General features: G+C 45.6%; 1 long non-coding RNA gene and 1 other non-coding gene across 2 annotated transcripts; both read right to left on the reverse strand.

The window, feature by feature from the left end:
* Positions 1–3,092: 3,092 nt before the first annotated feature.
* On the reverse strand, positions 3,093–3,175 carry trnal-uaa (transfer RNA leucine (anticodon UAA)). The gene has a single exon. It is a non-coding gene; the product is annotated as a tRNA-Leu (tRNA).
* Positions 3,176–10,423: 7,248 nt separating this feature from the next.
* Positions 10,424–11,748, reverse strand: LOC137315699 (uncharacterized). Its single transcript, XR_010961457.1, has 2 exons — positions 11,024–11,748; positions 10,424–10,884 (listed from the first exon to the last, which is right to left on the reverse strand). It is a non-coding gene; the product is annotated as an uncharacterized lncRNA (long non-coding RNA).
* Positions 11,749–23,431: the final 11,683 nt, after the last annotated feature.

Raw genomic sequence — 23,431 nt, forward strand, 5'->3', positions numbered from 1 at the left:
AAAGTTCCCCCGACCTGTCCAAGTATCGAAAGCGTGATTTCAGCTCCACCGATTCTCCTCTCCATGACTTGGCGTGAGCACACGTGGGCACGGTTGTTCCTCTCCTGAGCTGCACTATTGGTCCTGCGGTCGGGTGTCATCAGCCACGGCTTCAGCGGTTAGCCCTTGTCACCTGATATCCATCCAGATCCATGCTGCTCTCCGGTGAAGGTATCATTGCAAGTCTGAGTGGCGAAGGACGAAGGCATCATGGGCACTTCCCTTGTGATCTGTATTTACATTCATGATCCACAGGTCGGCATCGCAAAGGATCCTCACATTTAACCAATTTGTGGTTGTCTGATGCGCATTGCACAACTTTACACTGCGGGAAGGACTGACCTTTGACCAGGAAGACGAGATGCCGCTGGGAATGGACCCTTCCTGTTGATTTAAGTGACAGGTGCCTCATTGGGTGCCTTCCATGTCACATGGAATCCGTCGACAGCCCCCTGCAATCTGGAAATCCAGCGATCCTGTGGAACGCGGTAAACCTTTCCCTTTGAGAATCCAGCGATCCTGTGGAACGCGGTACACCTCTCCCTTTGGGGAATCCAGCGATCCAGCAGAACGCCGTAGACCTCTCCCTTTGGGGAATCCAGCGATCCTGTGGAACGCGGTTGATCTCTCCCTTTGGGGAATCCAGCGATCCTGTGGAACGCGGTACACCTCTCCCTTTGGGGAATCCAGCGATCCTGTAGAACGCCGTAGACCTCTCCCTTTGGGGAATCCAGCGATCCTGTGGAACACGGTTGATCTCTCCCTTTGGGGAATCCAGCGATCGTGTGGAACGCGGTAGACATCTCCCATTGGGGAATCCAGCGATCCTGTGGATCACGGTCGACCTCTCCCTTTACTGCGCTGGGGACATGTCAAGTTTGATCAACTGGGAAACCGCGCGGAATATCGCGCCTGTGACCTCATGAATCCACTCTCGCAGGCCTCTGGGTGATTGTGTATCTGTGACCTGATGAATACAGACTCCCGCAGGGCTCTGGGTAATGGTGTGTCTGCGACCTGATGAATTCAGACTCTCACAGGGCTCTGGGTAATGGTGTGTCTGTGACCTGATGAATTCAGACTCCCGCGGGGCTCTGGGTAATGGTGTGTCTGTGACCTGATGAATTCAGACTCTCACAGGGCTCTGGGTAATGGTGTGTCTGTGACCTGATGAATTCAGACTCTCACAGGGCTCTGGGTAATGGTGTGTCTGTGACCTGATGAATTCAGACTCCCGCGGGGCTCTGGGTAATGGTGTGTCTGTGACCTGATGAATTCAGACTCTCACAGGGCTCTGGGTAATGGTGTGTCTGTGACCTGATGAATTCAGACTCTCACAGGGCTCTGGGTAATGGTGTATCTGTGACCTGATGAATTCAGACTCTCACAGGGCTCTGGGTAATGGTGTGTCTATGACCTGATGAATTCAGACTCTCACAGGGCTCTGGGTAATGGTGTGTCTGTGACCTGATGAATTTAGACTCTCACAGGGCTCTGGGTAATGATGTGTCTATGACCTAATGAATTGAGACTCTCACAGGGCTCTGGGTAATGGTGTGTCTGTGACCTGATGAATTCAGACTCTCACAGGGCTCTGGGTGATGTTGTGTCTGTGACCTGATGAATTCAGACTCTCACAGGGCTCTGGGAGATGGTGTATCCGTGACCTGATGAATTCAGACTCTCACATAGCTCTGGGTGATGTTGCACATGTCACCAGGGCCTGACTGAAATGACCCACATGCCACTGACGAGGCCCTGCAGGAAGTAGAAGGTGGCTGAAGGTCCTCTTGTAATATCTCACAGAGGCGGCCGATTGCCTCCTTACTGAAACGAAGTCTTCACACAGATATCTCTTCCGATAATAATGTGCTTTCAAAAGGCTTTTGATAAAGTGCCGCATGGTAGGCTTATCATCAGGATTGCGGCCCCTGGAATAAAGAGAGCAGTAGCAACATGGATACAGAATTGACTAAGGGACAGGAAAGAGAGATAACTGGTGAATGGTTGTTTTTCACACTGGAAGGAGGTGTCCAATGGCGTTCCCCAGGGGTCGGTGCTGGGACCACTGCTTTTCTTGATATATATTAATGACTTGGACTTGGAAGTCCAGGGCACAATTTGTAAATTTGCAGGTAACACAAAACTTGAAGGAGTCGTAAAGAGTGCGGAGGATAGTGATAGACTTCAAGGGAATATGGACTGGCTGGTGGAATGGGCGGATACATGGCAGGTGAAATTTAACGCAGAATAATACGAAGTCATACATTTTGGTCGGAAGAATGAGATGAGGCAATATAACTTAGAGGCCAAAAGTCTAAAGGGGGTGCAGGAGCAGAGAGATCTGGGGGTGTATGCGCACAAATCGTTGAAGGTGGCAGGGCAGGTTGAGAAAGTGGTTAAAAAAGCATACGGGATCTTTGGCTTTTTTAATCGAGGCACGGAGTACAAAAGTATGGAAGTCATGACAAAGCTTTATAAAACACTGGTTCGGCCTCAACTGGAGTATTGTGTCCAGTTCTGGGCACCGCACTTTAGGAAAGATGTGAAGGCCTTCGAGAGGGTGCAGAAGAGATTTATTAGAATGATTCCAGTGATGAGGGTATTTAGTTACGTGGATAGACTGGAGAAGCTGGGGTTGTTCTCCTTGGAACAGAGACGGTTGAGGGGAGATTCGATGGAGATCATCAAAATCATGAAAGTTCTGGACAGAGTGGATAGAGAGAAACTGTTCCCATTTGCGGAAGGGACAAGAACCAGAGGACATCGATTTAAGGTGATTGGCAGAAGAACCAAAGGTGACATTAGGAAAATGCACTGCCCGAGGGGGTGGTGGCGGCAGATTCAATCATGGCTTTCAAAACGGAACAGGATATGTACTTGAAAGGAAAAAAATATCAGGGCTGCGGGGATTGGGATGAGCTGGAATGCTCTTGCATGGAGCCGGCACGGACCGAATGGCCGAATCGCCTCCTTCCGTGCTGTCTCCTTTCCATGTTTCTCTCATTCAAATGGAAGAGGAGTGACAATGAGCAGTATCAAAATGGAGCAACTACCAGGAGTGGGGTTCGAACCCACGCGGGTATAAACCCATTGGATCTTAAGTCCAACGCCTTAACCACTCGGCCATCCTGGTCTCTTCACAGTTTGGTGTGGTGTGTAATATTCTTGAGTCTCACTGCTTCATTTTCATTGTCAGTCAAAGTCCAGGATGAAATGATGTGTGGAGCGGGGAATGTGTGACAGAGAGAAACTCTGAGAAGCGTTGAAGAAGTGACACACACGCTCAGACACATGACACACACACATACAGCCAGGTACACCTCTATGTGTGAGTGTGTGATGTGTCTGAAAGTTTGTTGAACTTTCCACGGGCCACTGTTGAAAGACGACTCACTGTTCACATTTCCATCTCTCTGTTAGTTAAGATCCAGAATAAAGTGATGTGAGGTGCGAGGAAAAGAGTGATAAAGAGAGACACTCAGAAAGAGAGAGAGACACTGGGACAGAAAGAGACTCTCTCGGTCTGTCTGAGTCTGTGTCAGTCTCTCTCCCTCCATCTGTCCAATACCCGCAGATTTGAGAATCACAGGGTCAAAGAAGGAAACAGATTGGAACACATTGAGCCTGTGTCCTGTTTCAAAACCGACTCCCAGGAAAACGGCTCCGGTAGAATCGTTAAATGGTCAAAGTTTTTCCGGCGAGTTTGACCTCCTCCCTGAGATGGGGAGACACGGGGACGTGGGGCGATTAAAAGGCTTCAGAAAAATCATTTCGAATTGGATATTCTCCATCGTGGTGAGATATCCCTCCTTATCCAGGGATTTAGCTCCCCGACGGGGAGGGAACATTTTTAAGAGGCCGACTACAATTTTTAATCCTTTGCCTCGCTTCTTCTTCAAAAACGACAGAGAGAAATAGAGCAGAAAAAGAATGAAACAGGTGATTATCATTTTCAGAATATTATTGAGCGGCGACTGTTTGGGGACTGAATTCTTGGGGCCCGTCTGTTGCAGAGCACAAATGTGTTCCGAACTGTTTCCTTCTTGGACCCTGTGATTCTCAGAGAGAGACAGAGGGAGAGAGAGAGAGAGAGAAAGGGGGAGAGAGAGAGACAGAGAGAGAGAGACAAAGACTGATCCTGAGAGATTTAACGATTAAGCCTCTGTTTGCAATGTACCTGTATGTGTGTGTCTCACTTTTTCTAACGTTTTCTGAGTGAGTCTCTGTTTCTCTGTCTTTCTCTCTCTGTCACTCTCTCCCGCTCTCCCCACATCACTTTATTCTCGACCTTGACGAACAGAAAGATGGAAATGTGAAAGGTGAGTTTTCTTTTAACAGTGGCCCGTGGAAACCAGGGTTCAATTTCCCGTCTGGGAGGTTACAGTTTTATTGCCTTTAAAAGCTTCACTTTCATTCCTCTTGCAATTTATCTCCAAGAGGAGGTTTACCAGAAAGATCCCACATACAACAATGAAATGGATGGCCAGTTAATCTGCGTTTTGGTGGTGTTAGTTGAGGGAGGAATGATAATTTCCTTAATAATGGATTCTAGCATTTTCATTTTAGACACACACATACACAGCCAGGTACACACGCAGACACTGATATACAAACAGATACACACACACAGGTACACACACAGAGAGACAGACACGTACGTGTAGATTGAAAAACAGAGATGAAAGGTCATCAAATAAATGGTTAAAATAGATTCACTGAACTTTCAAGCGTGTCTAACGCCATCTTGGGTGAGTGTCCATTATGGATTTGTACCGATTCCTCGGTCGTCTATATCCCCGCTTATCACGAGGGAAACCTGGGTTCAATTTTTCGACGGGGATGTTATAAATGTGCTGCCTTTAAAAGCTTCACGTTCATTTCTCTTGCAGTTTTCTGAGTGCTTCTCTCTCGTTCTCGCTGTCACTCATTCCCCCGCTCCCAACAGTGTTTTACTCAGGACCTCTGACTCACAAAGTAGGTTAGTAAGTTTGCAGATGACACCAAGATTGGTGGCATTGTGGACAGTGAAGAAGGTTATCTAGAATTGCAACGGGATCTTGATAAATTGGGCCAGTGGGCCGATGAATGGCAGATGGAGTTTAATTTAGATAAATGTGAGGTGATGCATTTTGGTAGATCGAATCGGGCCAGGACCTACTCCGTTAATGGTAGGGCGTTGGGGAGAGTTATAGAACAACGAGATCTAGGAGTACAGGTTCATAGCTCTTGGAAGTGGAGTCACAGGTGGATAGGGTGGTGAAGAAGGCATTCGGCATGCTTGGTTTCATTGGTCAGAACATTGAATGCAGGAGTTGGGATGTCTTGTTGAAGTTGTACAGGGCATTGGTGAGGCCACACTTGGAATACTGTGTACAGTTCTGGTCACCCTATTATAGAAAGGATATTATTAAACTAGAAAGAGTGCAGAAAAGATTTACGAGGATGCTACCGGGACTTGATGGTTGACTTATAGGGAGAGGTTAGACAGACTGGGACTTTTTTCCCTGGAGAGTAAGAGGTTAAGGGGTGATCTTATAGAAGTCTATAAAATAATGAGGGTCATAGATAAGGTAGATAGTCAAAATCTTTTCCCAAAGGTAGGGGAGTCGACAACGAGGGGGCTTAGATTTAAGGTGAGAGGGGAGAGATACAAAAGGGTCCAGAGGGGCAATTTTTTCACTCAAAGGGTGGTGAGTGTCTGGAACGAGCTGCCAGAGGCAGTAGTAGAGGCGGGTACAATTTTGTCTTTTAAAAAGCATTTGGACAGTTACATGGGTAACATGGGTATAGACGGATATGGGCCAAGTGCAGGCAATTGGGACTAGCTTAGTGGTATAAACTGGGCGACATGGACATGTTGGGCCGAAGGGCCTGTTTCCATGTTGTAACTTCTATGATTCTATGATTCTATAAAGTGATGGAAAATGACACAGAGCCGCAGAACTGGTCCAGTTATCAGCCGTCGCTCAGTGGGCAGCACTCTCGGCAGCGAGCACACAATCTGCTCAAAGAAGGCTTGTCTTTCACATTTCTATCTCTTTGTCAGTAAAGATGAAATGATGTGCGGAGCGGGGGAAAGAGTGACAGAGAGAAAGAAAGAGAGAGAGACACTCTGAAAAGCTTTGAAGAAGTGAGACACACCCAGATAGACACACAGCCATCATAGAATCTTAGAAAATTTGCGGCACAGAAGGAGGCCATTCGGCCCATCGTGTCCGCGCCATCTGAGAAATGAGCAACCCAGCCGAATCCAACTTTCCCGCATTTGGCCGGTAGCCCTGCAGGTCACGGCTCTTCAGGTGCGCATTCAGGTATTTTTAAAAATGAGTTGAGGGTTTCTGCCTCTATCACCCTCCAAGGCAGTGAGTTCCGGATCCCCACCACATTCTGGGTGAAAAAATGTTTCTACATTTCCGCTAATCCTTCTACCAATCACTTTAAATCTCTGCTGCCTTGTTATTGAAGCCTCCGCTAAGGGAAATAGGTCCTTCCTATCCACTCTATCTAGGTCCCTCATAATTTTGTACACCTCAATCAAATCACCCCTCAGCCTCCTCTGTTCCAAGGAAAACAACTCCAAACTATCCAATCTGTCTTCATAGCTAAAATGCTCCAGTCCAGGCAGCATCCTAATAAATCTCCTCTGCACCCTGTCTATTGTAATTACATCCTTCATTTAATGTGGTGACCAGAACTGTGCGCAGTACTCAAGCTGTGGCCTAACTCGTATTTTATACAGTTCTGGCATAACCTCCCTGCTTTTATATTCTATGCCTCGGCTAATAAATTGTAAACAATTTTACAACACCAAGTTATAGTCCAGCAATTTTATTTTAAATTCACAAGCTTTCGGCTAATAAAGGAAAGTATCCCGTCTGCCTTCTTAACCACCTTATCTACCTGTCCTGCTATCTTCAGGAATCGGTGGACATGCACTTCAAAGTCCCTCAATTCCTCTACACCTTTCAGTATCCTCCCATTTATTTTGTATTCCCTTGCCTTGTTTGCTTTCCCCAATTGCATTACCTTTACACTTCCCTGGATTGAGCTCCATTTGCCACTTATCTGCCCATCTGACCAGTCCATTGATATCTTCCTGCTTTCGTTTTCCAAACTTCACTGGATACAACCATATTGCCAGAGGATTGGAGGACTGCTAATGTTGCACTGTTGTTTGAAAAGGGACCGAAAGATAGGCCAGTCATTCTCACCTCGGTGGTGGGCAAATTATCGGAATCAATTCTGAAGGACAGGATAAACTGTCATTTAAAAGGCACGGACTAATCAAGGACAGTCAGCACGGATTTGTTAAGGGGAGGTTGCGTCTGACTGACTTGAATGAATTTTTCGAGGAGGTGACAGGGAGGATCGATGAGGGTAGCGCAATTGATGTAGTCTACATGGATTTTAGCAAGGCTATTGACAAGGTCCCACATGGAAGATTGGTCAAAAAAGTAAAGGCCCATGGGTTCCAAGGGAATGTGGCAAATTGGATCCAAAATTGGCTCAGTTGCAGGGAGGAAAGGGTTAACGTCGACGGGTGTTTTTGTGACGAGAAGGCTGTTTCCAGTGGGGTGCCGCAGGGCTCCTGTATTAGGCTCTTTGCTTTTTCTGGTTTACATTAACGATTTGGGCTTAAACGTAGGGGGCATGATTAAGAAATTTGCGGATGACACAAAGATAAGCCGTGCGGTTGACAGTGAGGAAGAAAGCTATAGACTGCAGGAAGATATCAATGGATGGTCAGATGGGCAGAAAAGTGGCAAATAGAATTCAATCCGGAGAATTGTGAGGTAATGCATTTGGAAAGGGCAAACAAGGCAAGGGAGTACACAATAAATAGGATGATACTGAGAGGTGCAGAGGAATTGAGGGACCTTGGAGTGCATGTCCACAGATCTCTGAAGGTGGCAGGACAGGTGGATATAGTGGTTAAAAAGACATACGGAATGCTTACCTTTATTAGCCGAGGCATAGAATGCAAAATCATGGATGTTATGGTAGAACTGTATAAAACACTAGTTAGGCCACAGCTTGAGTACTGCGCACAGTTCTGGTCACCAAATTACAGGAAGGATGGAATTGCACTAGAGAGGGTGCAGAGGAGATTTAGTAGGATGTTGCCAGGATTGGAGAATTTTAGCTCTGATGACAGATTGGACAGGCTGGGGTTGTTTTCCTTGGAACAGAGGACGCTGAGGGTTGATTTGATTGAGGTGTACAAAATTATGAGGGGCCGAGAAAGAGTGGATAGGAAGGACCTATTTCCCTCAGCGGAGGCGTCAATAAGCAAGGAGCATAGATTTAAAGTGATTGGTATTACTTTTAGGATTAGAGCGGAAATGAGGAAAAAAAATTCACCCAGAGGTTGGTGGGGGTCTCGAACTCACTGCCTGAAAGAGTTGTTTGAGGCAGAAACCCTTAACTCATTTCAACAATACCTGGATGTGCACCTGCAGAGCTGCGGACCAAATGCGGGAAAGTGGGATTAGGCCGGGTGTCTCGGTTCTCAGCCAGCGCAGACAGGAAAGGCCGAATGGCCTCCTTCTGTGCCATAAATTTTCAATGCTTCTATAAACAATAAAATGTATTCAGATATTGGAGCAGACTGTAAATATTGTATTGGACATTGAAATTCCTCCAAAGCCGATGAATGAGATGAAGTGATAAAATAATGGGGTAACACTGGAACATAACAGGGGGTTGAAATTAAAGTAAAGAGGGGCATAGATATTTGGATTTTCAATGTGCAGGGTTAGGTTCCTTTGAGTTAAAAATTAAATTGGGCTGGGGGGAAATAATACTCAGCAAAAAATTATCCATAAGGTGGATATTAGCAACAGGATAACTGGAGAATCTTTAAAGTCCATGACTTCTTGATAATATGGCACACCTTAGTTTCCTGTACAGGGTATTATGATTTTCTTTGTCTATATCATAATGTATAATATTAACCAAATGAAACTTGGAGCAATATGTACATGTCTTTCTGTGCTTATGTAAATCTGATGATGATAAAATATAAACTCAGGATGATCTTAGGCAGTGTGGTTTCACTCAGGTTCAAGAGGAGGGACTTTAAGAATATGGTTTAAAACTAGTTAAGTGTCCCACCTCGCATAGCTCGCATAATGCCCGAGACATTTAGCAAGAGGGTGATGTTGAGGGGGGCATGGTTCAGCATCTCAAGAGATGTGGTAACCAAAGACCTCCGCATTCCTCAGAGGAACAAATAGCTTGTAAACAGCGATAAAGGCTAATAACTACTCATATCGGAATCACGTGGAAGTAATTATTGGAGGATTAAAAACCCCTTTGTTGCCACAGTAACAGAAAAATCTGCTAATATTGTGTATCATTTGTCGTTCGGGTTCTAATTATTTGTGGTGCATTGACCACATTAAACAGCTGACTGTTCGCAAACTTGGCGCCCGATTTGACCCTCAGCTGAGCTTCCAACCTCATGTCGTCTTCATCACCAAGACCGCCTACTTCCACTTCCGTCACATCGCCCGTCTCCGCCCTTGCCTCAGCTAACCATGTCTTTGTTACCAATAGACTCAACTATTCCATTGATCTCCTGGATTATCTCGCACGTTGCACCCTCTGTAAACTTGAGCTCATCCAAAACTTTGTTGCCCATAACCTATCTCGCACCAAGTCCCGTTCACCCATCACCCCTGTACTCGCTGACCCACATTGGCTCCCAATCCAACAATGCTTCTATGGCCTCACCCCTCCCTTTGTTTGTAACTTCCTCCAGCCCGAAAATCTCCTGGGATCTCTGTTCCTCTTGCGCATCCCCGATTTTAATCGCTCCACCATTGGCGGTCGTACCTTCGGCTGTCTACGCCCTACACTGTGGAGTTCCCTCCCTAAACCTCTCTGCGTCTCTATCTCTCTCTCCTCCTTTAAGATGCTCCTTAAAACCTTCCTCTTTGATTAAGCTTTTGGTCACCTGTCCTGATATCTCCTTATGTGTCTTGGTGTCAAGTTGTGTTTGATAATCGCTTCTGTGAAGCGCCTTGTGGCGTTTTATTGCGTTAAAGGCGCCATATAAATGCAAGATGTTGTTGTTTGTATTGTTAACAGAATTTAGCATGTGACTGCGGCGGACCATAACGTGAGAGGAGACTGCGAGGTGCGCCTGGTGACTGCACAGTCATTTCGCCTCTGGAGCTTGACATGAAAAGATAGAGGTCGCTTTTCTCTGATGGGACACTAGGTGGCGCAGTGGGTCCTTAACTGAAGGGTCCTGGGTTCAAACACAACCCAAACAGGACGGATGCAAAATATCTGTCAGGGAAAAAGAATTGATATCGGCAAAATGTAACAATGTGGCTTAATCTTGGAGAAAGAAATTCAGCAAAGTCCAAATTAGTCCATTTGTCATTCAAGATTTATTAACAATTTAAAAGTTTACAATTTACAAAGAAGTTTTAAAAAGTTAACACGAACTGAATGTAACAACTCAGTGTCACATTGAGAATAGAACAGAGCCGGTCTGAGCTGCCAGCTGTCTGCACAACTGCAACAGACAGCAGAGAAGGAAAACAGAGGCTCAACATAAAGGGAAGGAAACAATTGTGGATAAGAAATGAGAAAAAATATTTATTTACACATGAATTATTAAAACAAAGGTGAAAGGGGACTCAAACTCTAAGAATCATTTACATTATAGCGATGGTTATCTCACACATTAATAAACATTTCAATCAGAAAGACGGAAATCCCGTTGATGTTTTTCTCAGCTATAGATGTCGATATATTAACTGACGGCGTTTCACTTTGAGATGTTAATAAACAGATGTGCAAAATCCGAAATTCAACCGATCACTTTACCTGTAAAAGAGGGATAAAAGAATGAAGCAGATATTTAGTGGTCCGTGCATTTATCTCAGGGTTTTTATGAATGAAACTTTTAGAGGCTTTTCAAACCGCTTCATTCAGATCAAAGTGTCACTGGATTGAATCTTCTCACCTTCACCAGAGTGACGACAGCGCTGTAGAAAATGCTCAGGAAGAACAGAATGATGAATGTGGAAGCGGTTGTCCAGATGTTGCCGCTCTCTTCCTCATAGTCTTCGACCCAGACCTGGTTTATGGAATCTACGGGGATGGAGAGGAGGAAATATATTCAGATCGTTTATTAAACCAGGATATATTATTATTATTTATTTCTTTCTTTCCTCACTGTATTATTTTGGTCTCTAATTTAATTTCCAAGGTGTATCTTTTGTTCAGTTAATCCCGCTCAGTAATCTGTCTCTGTTCCTAACTTCACAGCCTCGCTTCCTTTATGATCCTCATACATTCCGTGTTGGTAAAGGTGATTTTTTTTCTTAATTGTCAGACACTAATGTATTTTCAATCGATTTCGTAGATCGATCATTCGGGGATATTATGGTGAGATATCGAGGGATGTTCAGTGATTTATGTCGATTATTTTATCGATAGGTTTCGATATCTCCTATTTGACGGCTGGCATGGTGCTGGGTAAGAGATCGGATGTTAGTTCCAATCTTGGTCGTTTATTTGTGATGGAAATACTTTGAACATTATCTATCTGTATCAGTTTCCAACTGAGATAATTGCTTCAGTGCATGTATAGGGAGCAGGAAGATGTTATGGTATCAAAGTTTCTCAGAATACCAAGAACTGGGTTTTAGAAAATCGGTCCATTTCTTGTATTTTTAACGATCAGTTCAGTGAGATTAGTTAGTTTTCCCACTTCAGGATATGAAAGTGGCTTTTCCCGGCTGTCAGAAATTCGGACAGCTCTGGGCACGGCCTGTGACAATGAACGACCACCTGCTCTGGAATATTGATCTCCAGCGGTTTCCAATGTGCTCTGTTTCAGGGACAAAGTGTGGGTGCAATCGTTATCACCTCAAAGACTAGGTCAATGTAGTTTAGATTATTGACGCTAAACCTCTCATCTCAAGTTTAGTCAGGCAATGTTTTCTCAATCCCCCTGAATAGATATTTTTATTCATAAATAGTTATTTAATAAGTTGATTTATTTGATGTAAAGCGACGTTTATATTTGCAGACCATGTGGTTCTGTTATTTAGAAACTGACTGCCCGCTGGTCCCGGGGGTTCGTGGACAACAGAAGGGCAGTGTCTGTCTCTCTTTCATGAGGACAGGAGAGATGGTCTGTGCCGACCAATGCCCTTCCGTCACTACTGTCTACATTCAATGCAGTGAAGATAGAAATGCAACATTTTATTGGATAGAAATGATCCTCTGCATGTTGCTTTAATGGTCTTCTGTTAAATTAGTTGGAGTGGCCTCACAATAGTTCCCAACGGGCATCATCTAACAGCGCAAAACTGGCTTCAATCGGAAGAAATCGGTGTAATGACGAAGAGAAGCCGCAATGTATTGTTTTTGTGGGAATTGGAAACAGCCATTGTGTTGTGTTTGGAAGCGGTTTTCTTATATTAGGGTTAAGGGGTCTGGTAGTGGAAGCACCTTTAGTCTGCATTTAGCTTGTGCTGTAAATAAGCTCGAAGGGCGGAATATCGAAGGTTAACGGGTGATTTGAATGAGATTTTTAAGATTTTGAAAGGAATTGATAGGGTAGATAGAGAGAAGAATTTCCCGCTGGCGGGGGAGTCTAGGACAAGGGGACATAACCTTAAAATCAGAGCCAGGCCATTCAGGAGAGAAGTTCGGAAACATTTCTTCACACACCGGGTGGGAGAAGTGTGGAACTCTCTCCCACAAAAAGCAGTCGATGCTCAATTAATAATTTTAAAGCTGATTTATTTTTGCTAACCAAGGGTATTAAGGGATCTGGAGCCAAGGCGGGTGGATGGAGTTAGGATACAGATCAGCCATGATCTCAATGAATGGGGGAACAGGCTCGAAGGGCTGAATGGCCTCCTCCTGTTCTTGCGTTCCAACGGAATGTTGGCGCATTGGGTCTCCAAAGGGAACATATCCTGCTCCCGACCAACAAAAATAATTCAATTCCCATACATTTGACTCGTTAACAGAAAAAGGGTCTTTATTTGCTGTTAATTAAGGAATGGAAATGAGATAATCTCATTGACAAGAATTCACGGTGTCCATCAGTACAAGGGAAATGTTCACAAAACTCGGTTTACCGCTCGATTTATTAACCGTTCTGCTCATTATCTTCAAGGGAATGGCTTCATGTCCGACCACACAGGAGTAAGAAGCACCGCTGGTCCAATCCTCCGTCTTAATGGATAACATGCTGTACATGAAGAAGGAGCTACTGTCGTTCTCCGCCATCACCTCAGTGTTCTTGTAGCCGCTGGAATTCAGCTTCTTGTTATTAACGGTCCACTTGACAAAGATCTCTCTGGGAGAGAAACCTCTCACTAAGCAGGTGAGGGTCATAGACCGCTGAGCGGAGATTTCTTCTGCTAACGGGAGGAGGACAAACACAGACGGTTCCTGTGGATTTGGATCTACAGAAAAAAATGTTTGGATATTAATAAGTGAGAGGCGATCATAGAGGGAATAAAGCGCAGCTTTAGGTTGTGAAGATTCACTTTGCACTCCGAGATATCGTCCCCTTGCCTAATTTTAAAAACTCTGTTTGTTGCTTTGTGCACGAGTCACTTAAGGTGACATCTCTCCTCTCCTCTACGTGCCTTGAGAAGGCCATCGTTTGAGAAATGTAACTGAGTGGCTTGTAGATAATTTGAGAGGACAACTACATCGTCCTGGAGCAAAGCCACATGTGGCGAAGATCGCATAGGGGTGATAGCCTCCCTTCGGATATGGACAGTGAAAGGACAATGGAAAAAGAGTTCGGATTTTTAACGGTCAGTTCAGGAACATAGGAACAGCAGGAGGCCATTCAGGCCATCGAGTCTGTTCCGCCATTCAATTATAACATGGCTGATCTGTTTCTCAACTGCATTTACTCGCTTGGTTCAATATCTCTCAATACCCTTTATCACAGTATCATAATATAGTACAGCACAGAAGGAGGCCATTCGGCCCAACGTACCTATTCCGGCTCTTTGAATGCGCTATCCAATTATTCCCATTACCCTGCTCTTTCCCGATAGCTGTCTATTTTTTCCCTTCAAGTATTTAACCAATTCCCTTTTGAAAGTTACGATTGAATCTGCTTCCACCACCCTTTCAGGCAGAACATTCAGATCATTACATCTCGGTGCGAAAAAAATGTTTCCTCATGTCGCCTCTGGCTCTTTTGCCAACCACTTTAAATCTGTATCCTCTGGTAACCAAACCTTCTGCCACTGGAAACAGTTTCTCCTTATTTACCTGATCAAAACCCTTCATGATTTTGAATACCTCCATAACATCTCCCCTTAACATTTTCTGTTCCAAGGAGAACAATCCCGGCCTCTCCAGTCTCCAAATAACTGAAATCTCTCATCCCTGCTGCCATTCTAGTAAATCTCGTCTGCACCCTCTCTAAGGCCTTGACATCCTTTCTAAAGTGTGGTGCCAAGAATTGAACACAATACTCCAGCTGAAACCTAACCAATGATTTATAAAGATTTAGCGTAACTTATTTGCTTCTGTGCTCTGTGCCTCTATTACAAAAGCCGAGGATCACATATGGTTTATTAACAGCATTCTCAACTTCTCCTTCCACCTTCAAAGATTTCTGTACGTACACCCCCAGGTCTCTCTGTTCCTGCACTCCCTTTAAAATTCTACCATTTAGTTTATATTGTGTCTCTTCATTCTTCCTCCCAAAGAATGCATCACTTCATACTTCTCTGCGTTAAATTACATCTGCCATGTCTCTGCACATTTCACCAGTTTGTCTATGTCCTCCTAAAGTTAGTTACTATCCTTCACATTATTTACATTTCCGAGTTTCGTGTCATCAGCAAACTTTGTAATTGTACCCAGTATACCCAAGTCCATGTCATGCTGATTCCTGGAGAACACCACTCTATACTTCCCTCCAGTCTGAGAAACTATCGTTCAACACTACTCTTTGCTTTCTGTCCCTTAGCGACAAAGGAAAGAAAAGTGGATGAGTTCCTGCGGTCAGTGTTTCAGGAGCGAGGGAGGAAGTTGAAAAGCAAGACCTCAAAGGTAGTAATCTCTGGATTACTCCCAGTGCCACCCGCTAGTGAGTCCAGAAATTGGAAGATAAGGCAGGTTAATTCGTGGCTGCAGACATGGCTCAGGATGGATGGCTTCAGAGTCTTGGGGCAGTGGGACCAGTTTTGGGACCGGAGTGCAAGGGTGGTGGAAGCAGATTCAATCGTGGCTTTTAAAAAGGAATTGGACAAATACTTCAAGGGAAAAAATTGCACTGGTACTGGGCAAGCGTAGGCTAAATGGGACTAAGTGGATTTCTCTTATAAAGAGCCGGCAGGGGCACGATGGGCCGAATGGCTTCAATCTGAGCTGGAACCATTCTATGATTAGACAATTTTGTATCCACGCTGCCGCTTTCTCTTTAATCCCGGGGGCTTTAATTTCGCTTACAAGTCTATTATGTGGTACTTTATCAAATGCCTTCTGGAAGTCCATATACACAACATCAACCACATTACACTCATTAACCCTTCCCGTTACTTCATCAAAGAGCTCAATCAAGTTATCAAACACGATTTTCCTTTAACAAATCCGTGCTGAATTTTCCAAGTGCCAATTAATTTTGTCCCGGATTATTCTCTCGAAAAGTTTCCCCACCACCGACATTCGGCTGACTGGTCTGTAACTGCCGGGTTTACCTTTTTGAACAAGTCTGTAACATTTGCAATCCTCCAGTCCTCCGGTGCCATTCCCATATCTAAGGAGGATCGGAAATTGTGGTGAGAGCCTCCGTAATTTCCACCCTTACTTCCCTCAGAAACCTCGGTTGCATCCCATCTGGACCGGGTGACTTTTCTACTTTGAGTACTGCCAATCTTTTAAGTACCTCGTCTATCTATTTTTATCCTATCCCATATCGCTACTGACCCCCTTTTACTGTTACAGTGGCAGCATCCTTTTCTCTAGTGAAGACCAATGCGGTGCATTCATTTAGTACCTCAGCCCTGCCCTCTTCCTCCACAAGAAGATCTCTTTTTTTTGTCCCTAATCGGTCCCACCCTTCCTTTCACTACCCTTTTACAATTTACATCTTTATAAAAACGTTTGGGTTCCCTTTTATGCTGGCCGCTAATCTATTCTCATATTCTCTTTGCCGCTCTTATTTCCTTTTTAAATCTCCTCTGTACTTTCTGTATTCAACTTAGTCCTAAATTGTATTATGTGCCTTACATTTGTCATAAACCTCCTTTTTCTGTTTCATTGTAATCTCTATATCTTTAGTCATCAAATGAGCTCTAGTTTTGGATGGCCTTCCTTTCCCCCTCGTGGGACTGGATGTGAACCATTTCCTCATTGAAGGCCTCCCATTCTTCAATTACTATTTTGCAAACCAATCTTTGATTCCGATCCCTTTGTAACTCACTGAAATTAGCCCTCCTCCAGTTAAATATTTTCACATTAGATTGTCATTTTCCATGACTATTCTAAATCTCATGATATTATGATCACTGTTCCCCAAATGCTCCCCCACTGAATCATGCTTCACTTCATTCCCAGAACTAGATCCAGCATTGCTTCCTTCCCCGCTGGGCTGGAAACACATTGTTCAACAAAGTTCTCTTGTACACATTTCAGGAATTCCTTCCCGTCTTTGCCCGATACATTGTTGCTGTCCCAGCCTATATTGGGATAATGGAAGGCCCCCCATTATCACTAATCTATCGTTCTTGCATCTTCCCGTAACTTGCCTGCAAATTTGTTCCTGTATCTCCTTCCCATTATCTGGTGGCCTATAGTACACACCCAGTAGTGAAATAGCTCCTCCATTGTTCTTTAATTTTAACCAAATGGATTTTGTCTTTGACACCCCCTCACCTTTATCATCACTTTCCAGTGCTATAATAGTTTAATTGATCAATACTGCCACACCTCCTTTCTTTCCTTCACTATCTTTCCTGAATACAGTGTAGACAGGAATATAAAGTACCCATTCCCCCCAACCTTTGAGCCATGTCTCTGCCATTGTCTCTATATCACAGTCCCATGTGGCGACTTGAGCCTGCAGCTCACCAACCTTATTTACCACGCCACGTGCATTTACACACATGCACTCCAAGCTCATCTTAGACTGCCTAATTTCCCCCTGTCTGATCCATCCTATTTCTGAAGTACTCTTTGCTCAAGTGCTATTTGTCCCTCCCAGTCCTCTGTGCACCTTGCTTCTTCTCTATAATGTTTCATCCTGGTGCCCACCCTATTGTCAAATTTGTTTAAACCCTCGCCCATAGCAGCAGTTAACTTCCCAGCTCTGTTGAGGTGCAACCCGTCCATCTTGATCGGATCCCTCCTGCCTCACAACTGCTCCCAATGTCCCAGGTATCTGAAACCCACACTCCTGCACCATTTCTCCAGCCACGCATTAGCAAATCTTATTCGGCCAGTCCTATACTCACTAGCGCTTGGCTCTGGGAGTAATCCAGATTTTACTACCTTTGAGGTGCTACTTTTGAACTTCCTCCCTAGCTCCTGAAACTCTGACTGCAGGAACTTTTCCTTCCTATGTCATCGGTTCCCACATGGACCATGATTTCTGGCTGTTCCCCTTCCCTCCTCAAAAGGTCCCGCATCTCTCAATGTTGTCCTTTACCCTGGCACCAGGGAGACAACACACATACAGGACTCATGTCGGCCCTTGCAGAAACGCCGGTCTATCTCCCTGAACACAATAATATAAGAACATAAGAAATACGAGCAGGAGTAGGCCATACGGACTCCCGAACCAGCTCCAACATTCAATAAGATCATGGCTGATCTTCAACCTCAACTCCACTTTCCAGCCCGATCCCCATATCCCTTGAATCATAGAAACATAGAAAATAGGAGCAAGAGTAGGCCATTCGGCCCTTCGGGCCTGCTCTGTCATGAAAATGATAATAGCCGATCGTCTAACTCAGTGCCCTGTTCCTGCTTTATCCCCATATCCCTTGATCCCTTTAACGTTAACACATATATCGATCTCCTTCTTGAATACATCTGATGACTTGGCCTCTACTGCCCTCTGTGGTAGAAAATTCCACAGGTTCACCAACCTCTGATTGAAAAAATGTCTCCTCACCCCGGTGAGAAGTGGTATACCCCGTATCCTGAGTCTGTGACCCCTGGTTCTGGACTCCCCAGCAATCGGGAACATCCTCCCTGCATCAAGTCTGTCTAGTCCTGTTAGAATTTTGTATTTTTCGATGAGATCATCTCTCATTCTTCTAAACTCTGGTGAATATAGGCCGAGTCATTCCAATCCCTCCTCATCCTGCCATCAATCCTGCCATCCCAGGAATCAGTCTGGTAAACCTTCGTTGCACTCCCTCCATGGAAAGGACATCCTTCCTCAGATAAGGAGACCAAAACTGCACACAATACTCCAGATGTGGTCTCACCAAGGCCCCGTATAACTATAGTGAGATATCCCTGCTCCTGTACTCAAATGCTCGCTTTTAGCGACTGGTGTGCAAGGACACCCAGGTCTCGTTGCACCTCCCCTTTTCCCAAACTATCACCATTCAGATAATCATCTGCCTTTCTGTTTTTACAACCAAAGTTGATAACCTCACATTTATCCACGTTATACTGCATCCGCCATGTTCTTGCCCACTCACCCAACTTGTCTAAATCACTCTTTGCATCCTCCTTACAGCTCTCATTCCACCCCATCTTTCAACGTCCCTTTGCAGCTATCTGCTCCCATCTACAATATTTATTGTGCTTCCTAACTTACTGTCGTCAGCGAGCTTGGATACACGGCTCTCTATTCCTTCATCCAAGTCATTTATGAACATAGTGAAAAGCTGCGGTCCCAGTACAGATCCCTGGGGACACCACTGGTCACATCCTGCTGATTTGAGTCCATACCCATTATCCCCACTCTCTGTCTCCTACCTCCTAACCAATTCCCTGTCCAAGCCAATGGGTTGTCTCCAATTCCATGCACTCTTGATTTTGTCAACAGACTCTTATATGGAACCTTGTCGAACGCCTTCTGGAAGTTCATATAAATAACATATATAGACAGTCCTAATCTACCACATTAATTCGCTCCTCAAAAAAATCAACTGGCTTCGTTGGACAAGGTAGCAGGAGAGGTCGATACGGTCGTTAAGAAGGCAGATGGAATGCTTTCCTTTGTTAGCTGAGGCATAGAATAAAACAGCAGGGATGTTATGCTGGAACTGTATAAAACACTGGTTAGGCCACAGCTTGAGTACTGCGCACAGTTCTTGTCACATTACAGGAAGGATGTACTTGCACTCGAGAGGGAGCAGAGGAGATTTACAAGGATGTTGCCAGGACTGGAGAATTTTAACTATGATGACAGACAGGATAGTCTGAGGTTGTTTTCCTTGGAACAGAGGAGGCTGAGGGGTAATTTGATTGAGGGGTACAAAATTATGTAGGGCCTCGGTAGAGTGGATCGGAAGGACCTATTTCCCTGAGCAGAGTGATCAATAACCAGGGGGCATAGTTTTAAAGTGATTGGTAGAAGGATTAGAGCAAAAATGAGGAAAATATTTTCACCCAGAGGGCGGTGGGGTCCTGGAACTCACTGCCTGAGAGGGTGGTAGAGGCAGAAACCCTTCACTCATTTAAACAATACCTGGATGTGCACCTGAAGAGCCGTGACCTGCAGGGCTAGGGACCAAACTCGGGAAAGTGGGATTCGGCTGGGTGGCTCGTTTCTCATTCGGCGCCAACACGATGGGCCGAATGGCCTCCTTCTGTGCCGTAAATTTTCTATAACTCTATGATTCTAAGAGGTCCAGGATCAATTTACAGCTTATTGAGTAAGACTTGTCACTGTCCCGGACACTCCCTGTCCCTCAGTATCTGTGTCCGGGGAGAAGCTGATGGATTTGTGTGACCTTCTTCAGGTGAATCTTTGTGTTCATCGAGGTGATGGGTGTCAGAGTCTGGAAATGGGACATTTAATCAGTCCGAGCACCTCTTGTCAGTATCCGGGACTCCCAGGCCAGGTCAGCAGTTCATATACAACAAAATAACTTGCATTTATGTAGCGACTTTAACATAATAAAAGGTCCCAAGGCGTTTCATAGGAGCGATTATCAAACAAAATTTGACACTGAGCCACATAAGGAGATATGAGGACAGGTGACCAAAAGCTTGGTCAAAGAGTTAAGCTTTAATGAGCGTCTTAAAGGAGGAGAGAGAGGCGGAGATGCGGAGAGGTTTAGGGAGGGAATTCCAAAGCTGAAGGCCGAAGCAGCTGACGGCACGGCCGCCAATGGTGGAGTGATTTAGGAGAAGGGCAGAAATCTCGGAGGGTTGTAGGGCTGCAGGAGGATACAGAGATAGGGAGGGGCGAGGCCGTGGAGGAATTTAGAAACAAGATTGAGAATTTTAAAATCGAGGTGTTCCCAGACCGACCAAAGCAAGCACAGGGGTGATGGATGTACAGGACATGGTGCGAGTTGGAATACGGGCAGCAGAGTTTTGTATGAGCTCAAGTTTATGGAGGGTGGAAGATGAGAGGCCGGCCAGGAGAGCATTGGAAACGTCAAGTCGAGAGGTAACAAACGCATGGATGAGGGTTTCAGCAACAGATGAGCTGAGGTGGGCTGGAGATGTGCAATGTTACGGAGGTGGAAGTAGGCAGTCTTGGTAATGAAGAGGGTATGTGAGTAAATCTCCATTTACGCCGTACTTTCAAACACTCTCAGGGCAGGTACAGGTTTAGATGCAGAGTAAAGCTCCCTCTACACTGTCCCATCAAACACTCCCGGGCAGGGACAGCACGGGTTAGATACAGAGTAAAGCTCACTCTACACTGTCCCATCAAACACTCCCGGGCAGGGACAGCACGGGTTGGATAGAGAGTAAAGCTCCCTCCACACTGTCCCATCAAACACTCCCGGGCAGGGACAGCACGGGTTGGATAGAGAGTAAAGCTCCCTCCACACTGTCCCATCAAACACTCCCGGGCAGGGACAGAACGGGTTAGATACAGAGTAAAGCTCACTCTACACTGTCCCATCAAACACTCCCGGGCAGGGACAGCACGGGTTGGATGGAGAGTAAAGCTCCATCCACACTGTCCCATCAAACACTCCCGGGCAGGGACAGAACGGGTTAGATACAGAGTAAAGCTCACTCTACGCTGTCCCATCAAACACTCACAGGGCAGGTGCAGCACGGGTTAGATACGGAGTAAATCTCCCTCCACACTGTCCCATCAAACACTCCCGGGGCAGGTACAGCACAGCTTTGCCCCGTATCGAACTCGTGCTGTATTTAACTTGTGGGTTTTAGAGATATTAACACAACATGGCATGAATACATTAACATCAAATGTCTGATACAATGTGCATTCTGGGAAAGAGGAGTTTAGTCTGAGATGGAAACTCAAAAGGCCCTTCACTGCAGACAGGTCACCATGGCAACACGGATCAGACATTCCATGCCCCAGAATCGGCTGGTTGGAATCTCTGATCAGATGAGGAGAAAGAACAGGACCTTGTCTGTTATTAACCACAAGATAAGTTTCAAACAGTGATAATGGAACAGGTTAAATTAGAATGTGTGATGTTTATATCTAGAATTGTGTAAATATAAGAAATAACATAATTAACAGTAGGCAGGGTGGTTTAGGGATAATGAGAAAATTACTGGAGAAGAGTAATTTCTGTGAAACAAGGAATGTGTCTTCCTGTAAATCACAGATTAGAGAAATTCCGACTGTCTTTTCCTGCCGAAACCCATCAGAGAAGACAAAGAAGAGAGGTGCAGAGATGGGTCACGACAGGGTATAAAAGTGAGGGGATAGTGATGGAAGGGGAGAGTCGGGACTGGAGACACCGGGGATCAAGCTCAGGGCGCCTGAGGTTCCATCCAGCGGGCTGACCTGGTGGAAGTTACTGTGGACACGGGGGACTTGGATGTTTACTCTGATTGATGGATGGATATGAGATACGATCGAGGACAGAGAATCTGCTCATCTCATTTTTCTTAACAAAGTATTAAAGTTGCTGATGCGAGACTCTCAAACCTGCTAATTAATAAGACAAAGTGTTCGCTACAATCTTAAACCCTGAAGTCTCTCTGCTCCTTTAATCATTTTAAAGTTTTACCATTTAGTGTACATTTCATCTCCTTATTCTTCATCGGTAAAGAACGTAGATATGGCAGGACGGACAGTCCCTCGAAACCTCCATCTCACAGCAGCACATACAGTCCCTCTCCACCTCCATCCCTCACCAGGACATACAGTCCCTCCACACCTCCATCCCTCACCAGGACATACAGTCCCTCTACACCTCCATCCCTCACCAGGACATACAGTCCCTCTACACCTCCATCCCTCACCAGGACATACAGTCCCTCTACACCTCCATCCCTCACCAGGACATACAGTCCCTCTACACCTCCATCCCTCACCAGGACATACAGTCCCTCTCCACCTCCATCCCTCACCAGGACATACAGTCCCTCTCCACCTCCATCCCTCACCAGGACATACAGTCCCTCTACACCTCCATCTCTCACCAGGACATACAGTCCCTCTGCACCTCCATCTCTCACCAGGACATACAGTCCCTCGACACCTCCATCCCTCACCAGGACATACAGTCCCTCTACACCTCCATCCCTCACCAGGACATACAGTCCCTCTCCACCTCCATCTCTCACCAGGACATACAGTCCCTCTACACCTCCATCCCTCACCAGGACATACAGTCCCCCTACACCTCCATCCCTCACCAGGACATACAGTCCCTCTCCACCTCCATCTCTCACCAGGACATACAGTCCCCCAACACCTCCATCCCTCACCAGGACATACAGTCCCCCAACACCTCCATCTCTCACCAGGACATACAGTCCCTCTACACCTCCATCCCTCCCAAGACATACAATCCCCCTACACCTCCATCTCTCACCAGGACATACACTCCCTCTCCACCTCCATCTCTCACCAGGACATACACTCCCCCTACACCTCCAACCCTCCCCAGGACATACAGTCCCTCTACATCTCCATCCCTCACCAGGACATACAGTCCCTCTCCACCTCCATCTCTCACCAGGACATACAGTCCCCCTACACCTCCAACCCTCCCCAGGACATACAGTCCCTCTACATCTCCATCCCTCACCAGGACATACACTCCCTCTACACCTCCATCTCTCACCAGTACATACAGTCCCTCTACACCTCCATCTCTCGCCAGGACATACAGTCCCTCTACACCTCCATCCCTCACCAGGACATACAGTCCCTCTACACCTCCATTTCTCACCAGGACATACAGTCCCCCTACACCTCCATCCCTCACTAGTACATGCAGACCCCCTACACCTCCCCCTTGAA

Source organism: Heptranchias perlo, unplaced genomic scaffold (genome assembly GCF_035084215.1).
Source record: "Heptranchias perlo isolate sHepPer1 unplaced genomic scaffold, sHepPer1.hap1 HAP1_SCAFFOLD_56, whole genome shotgun sequence".
NCBI lineage: Eukaryota > Metazoa > Chordata > Chondrichthyes > Hexanchiformes > Hexanchidae > Heptranchias > Heptranchias perlo.